The sequence below is a fragment of the Miniopterus schreibersii genome (genome assembly GCF_964146895.1).
Source record: "Miniopterus schreibersii genome assembly, chromosome: 22".
NCBI classification, from domain to species: Eukaryota; Metazoa; Chordata; class Mammalia; order Chiroptera; family Miniopteridae; genus Miniopterus; species Miniopterus schreibersii.
This window is the reverse complement of record NC_138124.1, coordinates 1353433-1361690: the sequence shown is the minus strand read 5'-3', so window position 1 is coordinate 1361690 and position 8258 is coordinate 1353433.

Genomic DNA, 8258 nt, shown 5'->3' with positions numbered 1-8258 from the left:
AATGTTTTCCCCCTAAGTGATTCAGTTACTTCTGAATCACGATTTCTTTTCAATGTCACACAGGACTTTTTTTGTCACCATTAAATGTCTGAATCGTAAACAGATCCTTGGACGGGGGGCTGCACCCCGCTTTCGAAAGGGACACCTTGTAGGGTGGTGGCATTTTAATGGTTTCCAACGCGTGCTTTTTAGCTCATCCGTGGGAATCACCTTAAATAACCAGAAATTCCGAGCTGGTGTCTCCGACCAGTGCAGCCCGTTTTGAAAACGAAAATAATCGCGGGCCGTTTCGCTCATTTCCGCTGTTGTGGTTTTCGGGGCCCTCTCGGCGGAGCGGCCCGGCGGAAACGCGTCATCACCTGGCGCCGCCGGCGCGCGCGCGGGGCGCTCTGGGAGGGCGACGTCCAGCGGGTGGGAGGCGGCGGCGCGGCGCTTCCTGCGTCCTCCCTGCGCGTTTCCGCCTCCGGGGCCCTGACGCCGGCTCGTTTTCTCCTAGTTTCTGGTTTTGCTGTTTCCGGTCCCGGTCCGGCGTTTAGGACTTAAGGCGGCGGTTGCGCCTCTGCTCTTAGGAACTCCTAGCAGCCGGGTTTTAAAGGACAGGTCTTTTCCGCGCTGCCTTCCCTCCCGGGTTTAAAACGTGGCCTGGAGAGATTTACACAGAGCAAAACGAAACCGTTTTCCATGAATCCTGCGGCCGCAGACACCATCGGGGCAAGTCTGTCTGTGTGCCTGCCTTTTCAAACAAGGTTTTGTGTTTTTGTTCTGGGGGGACCCGCGACAGACGACCCCCGGAGTTTGTGTTTGAATTTTGGAGCCTTTCTTAGCCGGCCAGCGTCTAAGGTTGTGGCGTCTCCCCCATGTAAGGGCTGAACGGCAGCCCCGGCCCTCAGCTCTTCTCTCACTTTATGCTCAGGGACCACAAAGGCACTGCAGGAAAGGGGTTTCCAAGAATTTGTCAGGCTGTCAGCTTTGGGTACAGGAAACAAGGGGGCACCTTTAGCAACACAAAAGGAACGATTTAAACACAATGTCTTACAATGAGTAATGGGGTCATGCTTGGCCGCAGTGTGACTGGTTCTTTCTATGGGAACTGGGGGGGCTGCGATTATTGGGCTGGCTTGTCAGGCCTTGTCCTGTACAATAGGGGTCTTGTTCTACCTGTACTGTTAGTTCCTTAGGTGTATTCTTCTGGCCATGGTGGCCAGAACATTTTTAATGTATTTATCAAAATAAGATTTTTTTTCAGTAAGTTTGATGGTAAACCCCCTGCGGTGCCTGAGGCGCCCTCCTCACAGGCGTTCCCCATCGTTTTCCTCTGGGTCCAGCCGCCCTGCGGCCTCCCCCGCGCCTCCCTGCTCTGGGGGCACAGCCCCAGGCGGCACATGGACGTGGGCAGGTGCGAGCGTGCGGGAGGTGAGGCTGCTGGAAAGGGCCCTTTCCCCCCCGCATCCCTCTCCTGCCGACACGGCGCGTTCTCGCCTGGCTGTCTGGCTGGGCATTTGCATTCACTGCCGGCCCGCGACCCGGCCTTCTGCCCGCAGCGCTCGGGGCTGAGCTCAGGGGTCAGGCCCCCTCCAGGGCTCTGCGGACCCCTCGCCGGTCCCCGCGGGTCCCGCCGGTCGCCGAGGGTCTCGTCCCCCAAGTGTGGAAACCCAAGCCCTGGCCTGTCGGTGCCCTGTGCTCATCACCTGCATCCGTTAGGGACACTTAGGAAGCTTTTCTTAACTTCAGAAACATTTTTCATATTATAGGGGATAAAAAAAGACTTCAAAACCTTACAGAGTACACATAGGAGCCCGCCCTTTCCTTTTTAGAATGAGAGTTAGACTGGTCCATGCAGTTATGCAGTAAAAGATTTAGTCACAAATCTTGGACGTCTCCCTTTCTCTCTCTCTCTCTTTCTCTCTCTCTCTATATATACACACACACATATTCCTGAAACAATTATTATTTCAAATAAAACTCCCATAATTTAGCCGTTTCCTCACTTTCGGATATTTGCTTTTCTGCAGTGGCTCTGCTCAACTCTTTATCCATCTCTGGCAAAGGCAGTGCCTCCCACCCCCTTGATTGTGCACTAGTGGCACCTGAGGGCTTGTTGCAACTGCATGAAACTCCCCACCCAGGGTTTCTCATTTACGAGGTCTGATTTGGGGCCCTTTTTATCAAGTTTCAGGGTGGACCTGAGGCCGACACTTGGAGAAAAGTAATAGCCCACCAATGGGACTGGGGGTCACTTACCTGGGGTAGAGAACACCACGGAAGTGCCCCACATCTGAGCTTGTAGAGCTAAACCCTGATTTACTATGTAAATGAGGGCTTTACAAACTCAAACTCGCTCATTAGGAATGGGGATTAGTCATAGACTCAACTCCGGAGGGGAAAGGACTTGTTCAAGGTCCCACAGCAGTTAAACTGGGGAGTCTCCCTGACAAGTATGCCCCTAAGCAGCACGCTCAGTCTCTGTTCCTCCAAGTGAGGTTCGTGAACCAGCAGCACTGGCATCATGTGGGGTCCTGTTAGAAATGCAAGTCTCAGCTCCCATCCCGGACCTACAGAATCAGAATCCAAACCCTAGCAAGATCTCCAGTGATTCCCATGTTCCTTACAGTTTGAAGACCACTGCCCTAGACGGCCTCCCCAATCTCAAGTCCCAGAAGCAGAGCCTGGCTCAGAGACCGCTTGGAGGGCTGATGCTTTATGGTTATGTTCTAAGTCTAAACTGTTGAACACTCGTGTTGGCAGGTGTGGTGCCCTTCCAGGTAGGAGGGAGTTAAAGCCCATGCCCTACAGGAGTCCTAGTTTCCCTGCCCTCAGAACAGCTTCTAACTGACAGGACAGAGACACCCCAGGATTTGCCTGGTGGGACATTCACAAGCTCTAGAAGTGGCATAGATCCAAAGACTGACAATATTCCAACTGCCCAAGACTCTTCCGACTTCACGCATGACAGGATCTGACCTAAAGTCAATGGAACTGAACAGCAGTTGAGCTTTGTGAAGGGGTCTGAAGCGGCCCTTAAAGAGGAGTGATATTACACAGCTGAACTGAACTTTCCCTGAGCCGACTTGGAATTAGTAAGGAAGCAGGTGCATGCTTTTAGGTGCTTGAAAACTGGGGATCCTGGAGAGTTCTGGTCCTTCCCAGAAAGCGTTGCTGCAGAGTAAGCTGGGAGTCATGGCTGCCTGCACTTGAGAAGCGTCTGCTGTTAGTCTGCAAAGAGCCCAACTCGTTTTCCAGGTAAGGTAGTGGGAGTAACTGATGCAGAATCCCAGGGCTTGTGGGTTGGTTGTAATCCAGGCAACACGCAGGGTCGGTTTCTCCAAGTTGTGCTGTGGTTACTGGGCTGCAGCCAGAGACGGGCTGACACCAAGGGAACGGGTCAGCCTGGGACTCGGGAAATGGCCTCTCTGTTGGGCTCCGGTCCTGCTTGCTACTTTGAGTTTTCCAGTCAAGTGGCCTGTGCTGAAATGAAAGAGGGCACAGCCATGCAGACCACCTCCCTGTGGTCCTGCTCGCCCTGTGAAAGCAGGTGCGCTTTTGAGCAGAGCCTAAGATTGTTGGACAGTGGGGTATAAATGGAACCAGGACCAGCCGGAATCTTCTGAGTACGTGTTCTGTGTGGCCGTGGATTTTTCTTTCCGTGGAATATTCCATGTTACAGGTGGTATGAGTGCCACACAAGAGGCTCACGCCCAGGGAAAGAAATAGAAGATGCCCCGAGTGCCAGGTATCCCTCCCAGTCTCGCCCTCCTCTCCCCGTGGAGGTGCGTCCTCCATGCTGCTCTCTACAAGGTATCCCTTGTGATTACGGATTAAAGCTCTAGGACCACAGCGTATATAGCTGTGCCAGTCTGTATGGGTGGAACATACACATGCATTATGTACATGTCTGTGCACTTGCGCATATTTGCGTATATACAGTGATGCGAAGTATCCGTCTATGTATGTGAATGAGATTGTACTGCAGGAGCTCCAACCCCGGGAGTGCCACACCATTCTTTGCTAGTCTGAAAAAAACACATAGGGGAACAGAGGGGAAAGTCATAGCCTTGATGACTTACATCTGGGGAAGACCGATGGCGCCAGCTCGGCGGGGTGTTTCTGCGCCTGGCCAGGGTAGGCTTAGGGGCTTATCTAGCAGAGGGTAGGGTGAGGGAGCTCTGCTGGGAAAGGCCTGCGTGCCGGCCAAGGACAGACAGCCTGGTGAGGCCTGCTAGCTGTCGGGGACGTGGGAAACACTTGGGTGTGAGCTGCTCCTCTCCTTGTGGCTGCGGGCCAGGTGGATGCTGTTTCACTGCCTGGGAGGGGGAATCGGGCTGTATCCTCCCTTGACCCTACAGATGCTGTTACATCTTGCACGTGTCCCAGAGATGGGTCCCTCCGTACCGGATGGTTTGGGTCCTGTGTAGTCCGCGTTCTCACTGACACTGCTGCCGTGAGCATCTTTGTGTGCGTCTCCTTAGACCCTCAGCCCCTAAAGGTGGGCAGTCACCAGACCCTTACGTTTAGCAGTATGAACACTGGCAAGTGCGACTTACCAAGAGAGGCCTGCGTGCCTAGCAGGAGGCTCCGGGGGGGCTGAGAGGCGGAGGAGTCTGGTTTAGCTGTGCTGTTTTTCTGGCTGCTTAAGTGCAAACTCCATCAGCTTGCTCCAGCTCTTTATTGGATTGTGAACACAATGCGGACAAAATGCATGTATGATTTTCTTTGTTGACTTAAATAGAATCGTGCATGAAGGCTTGCGCTGGAGTCGTTCAGGACTGAGGTAGGAAAAGCGAACGTTTCAGTCTGTTTTTTCTCTGCACATGTGCCTGCAAGTGTAGGGTGCACCTGTCGGCGATTAGCTTATAAAGGGCTCCTGGGAGGCGAGGGATTTCCAGTGCTGGCTTCAATCACAGAGGACAGCATCTGTGTGCCTACAGGCTTTGCAATCCTGTGATTCTCAGAATCAGGGTCGCTCGTCCCCCTTGTGCGCCCCCACGCGGCACAGCCTCCGTTTCTGCCAGTGTCCCCTTCACGAAGTTCCCGGTATTGTCTCCATGGAGTCGTCTTTGAGCATCGGCTTTTCCAAACCATTTAGAAGGACGTTTGAGAGAGGTTGGGGCTGAGACCCAGGCGAAAGTGACAGTGGCTCAGAACATAAACCACGTTGGCAAACTCTTTCACATTCTTACGTTGTCTCTATGCTTAAGGTAGTCTCAAAATTAATGTTAAGGAAAAATAGCATGGATATACCCATTTTATTTTACTTTATTTTTTACTTTATTTTTTTAACTTTTATTTTTGTTTAAAGTATCACAGTTGTTCCTTTTTCTCCCCAACCCATTTATTTGTTTTTTTTAAAAAACAGAATTTATGCCCCGGCCAGGTGGCTAAGTGGGTTGGAGCACTGAGCCAGACACCAAAAGGTTGCGGGTTCGATTCCAGTCAGGGCACATGCCAAGGTTGTGGGTACAATCCTCAGTTGAGGTGCTTATGGGAGGTAACAATCGATCTTTCTCTGTCCCTCTGTCCCTCTGTCCCTCTCTCCCCTTCTCCCCTTCTTCCCCCTCTCCCCTTCCTCTTGCTAAAAATCAATTTTTTAAAAAACACAGATCTTTCGGTGAGGAATAAGAAAACAATTTTAACAGAACCTGTGGATGTGTTTACTTATATAGCAAAAAATTCCCCACCACTGCAGACGGTGGTAACCGGTGGCTCTGTGTGTCCCAGGGTGGCGGCGTGGTGGGATCAGGCCCTAAGCAGCGTGCCTGTCATTGGTCCCCTGGCCAGCGCAGCTCTGACAGAAGGAAGGGCTGCTCATAATTGTGCTGGGCCCTTGTACACTGAGTCTTCACCCGGAAACGGAGACACGTGGCCATTGGGGTGAAAGCCGGCTTCTCACTGTACATCGTTTCATAAATGTTGAGTTTTAAATTCTGTGACTATAGTAGCGACTCAAATACATTAAAAGTAAGCATCTAATTATATAAGGAGCCACTTAAATATTCATAAGCACTGGAAACTGGCTGAATTATTGGAATATCCGTAGAGTAGAATATAAAGTACTCTCTGAAAAATTAGGTAGATCTGTGAGTACCACTGGAAGTACAAAGGTAAATATCTGTGCTGCTTTGAAAATCCAACCTTTACTCACAATAAAATAATTCTATGCACATAGAAATAAATACATGCACAGATTCTGTTTTTAAACAAATGGGTGTAGTGCTGGCTTCCACAGCCCGTATACTAAACAACAGGCATAGTCATGTTGTTTTTATTTAACTTGTGTTTTAAACAACCTTAAACTTTTAGAAATTGCAAGAATATTGCCCAGCGGGTGTGGCTCAGTGGATGAACATCCACCCATGAACCAGGAGGTCAGGGATCGATTCCCGGTCAGGGCACAGGCCTGGGTTTCGGGCTCCATCCCCAGTGAGGGGCGTGCAGGAGGCGCCGATAGACGTTTCTCCCTCATCACTGATGTTTCCATCTCTCTCTCTCCCTCTCCCTCCCTCTCTCTAAAACCAATAAAAACACATGTTTTAAAAAAGCATATTAGCAAGAACTCTCATTTACCCTTCCCTCAGATTCACTGGTTTCAAGTGTTTCGCCCCATTTGCTTTGTCATTTCCCCTTCCCCTCCCGTGTAAACTTGTTTGTCCGTCCTGAGGAATGTGAGGGAAGGGTGCAGGCGTCACACCACATGCCTATCTCCTGGGAACGGGGACGTGCACTGAGATAACCGCACAGTTACTACTGATCCGGGAAATGTAACAGCTGTGCAACCCTTTCATCTAATCTACAGCCCACATTCCAGTTTCTTCCCTTGTCCCACTAACGTCCTTTGTAGCATTTTTTTCTGCTGAAGGTCTGGTTGGGGCCCGTGGATCCATGAGGCCGCCGTGCCTCTGGTGAACTCTGTCGCCTGCAGCGGTGGGCGCCTGCTTTGCCTTCCCCCTGGCGATCACCTGGGAGCTCAGGGGTCAGTGACGGATGCCCCCCCTGGGGTCTGTCCGACGTGCCCTCGGGAGTGTTAGGCGATGCCTTTGTGTGGTTACAGCAGTTTTTCTTCCGTGGTCCTAAATGGTTTTTTTTTGTTTTTTCCTAAATGATTTTTTAAACGACAGGACTCCTGCAGTGTTTTGTAGCTGGCGCTCTAGCATAACAAAGGCCTCCTCCCCCGCCTCGCCCCCGAATCTTTCCGGGGAAGGTCAAAACCAGTATCTCAGTGCTGCTAATATGTTCTTGTCTCTACTTTATTATTATTTTTAATTTTTTATTTATCTTTATTGTTGAATGTATTACAGATGTCCCCTTTCTTCCCCATTGATCCCCTCCACCCCGCATCCACCCTGCCAGGCCTTCTCCAGGCTATTTTCTGTGTCCATGGGTTATGCGTATGTTCTTTGATCAATCCACACCCCCCCTCCTCCCACCCCCACCCCCACCCCCTGCCGTCCGCCTTCCCCCTTCCCTCTGAGATCCCTCAGTCTGCTCCATGCTTCTATGTCTCTGGATCTGTTTTGTTCCTCAGTTTATTCTGCTTTTAGATAAAAAGCTCTGTATATATGACAACACATAGACGTATATGTATAAATAACTATATGGTTCTGTGTAACTATACAGGGGCAGGCAAAAGTAGGTGTACAGTTATAACAAATAATACAATAATCACTAATAATATTAGAATAAACTGTTTTGCATACTCACAACTGTAAACCTATCATTGCCCCACCCTGTGTGTGTGTGTTTTCATGTATTCATAATAATACTTTCAACCCCAATCCAATCCCAGGGATTTCCTTATTTGCCCATTCTTACCCTCCCTCCCAGTGAGTGTCCCCCCTTCTGTCTTTTCCCATCCCCTCCCCTCCCCTGTTCCCCTTCCCTCCCCTCGGTTCCCAGTCCAGAGGAGCACAATGCAGGCGTCAGATTTAATATCAAACACTGAAAATGTCACAAAAATGCGAGCAGGCTTTAGGGAAATGAAAGGGGCTTCATCAAAGAGGATGGGGAATGCTCGTAGGCACCCAGGACCTCAAGAGACCTTGGCTCAGGGGACGCTGCAGGGACCCTGTCACTCGGGTGTCCCTTAATGAGGGTGGGAGCCTGTCTGTCCGACTCCTGGGTGGGCCCAGCCAACCCTCCGTGGGCTGCCACCCAGTCTCCCGTGAGAGGCATATGCCCGTTTCCTTCTGAGCTGGGCCCAGTGTTTAGTTTCCTGCTCGATAGTGGACATGAGGTCAGGGTCAGCATGCTGGTTTTTCTGTCAA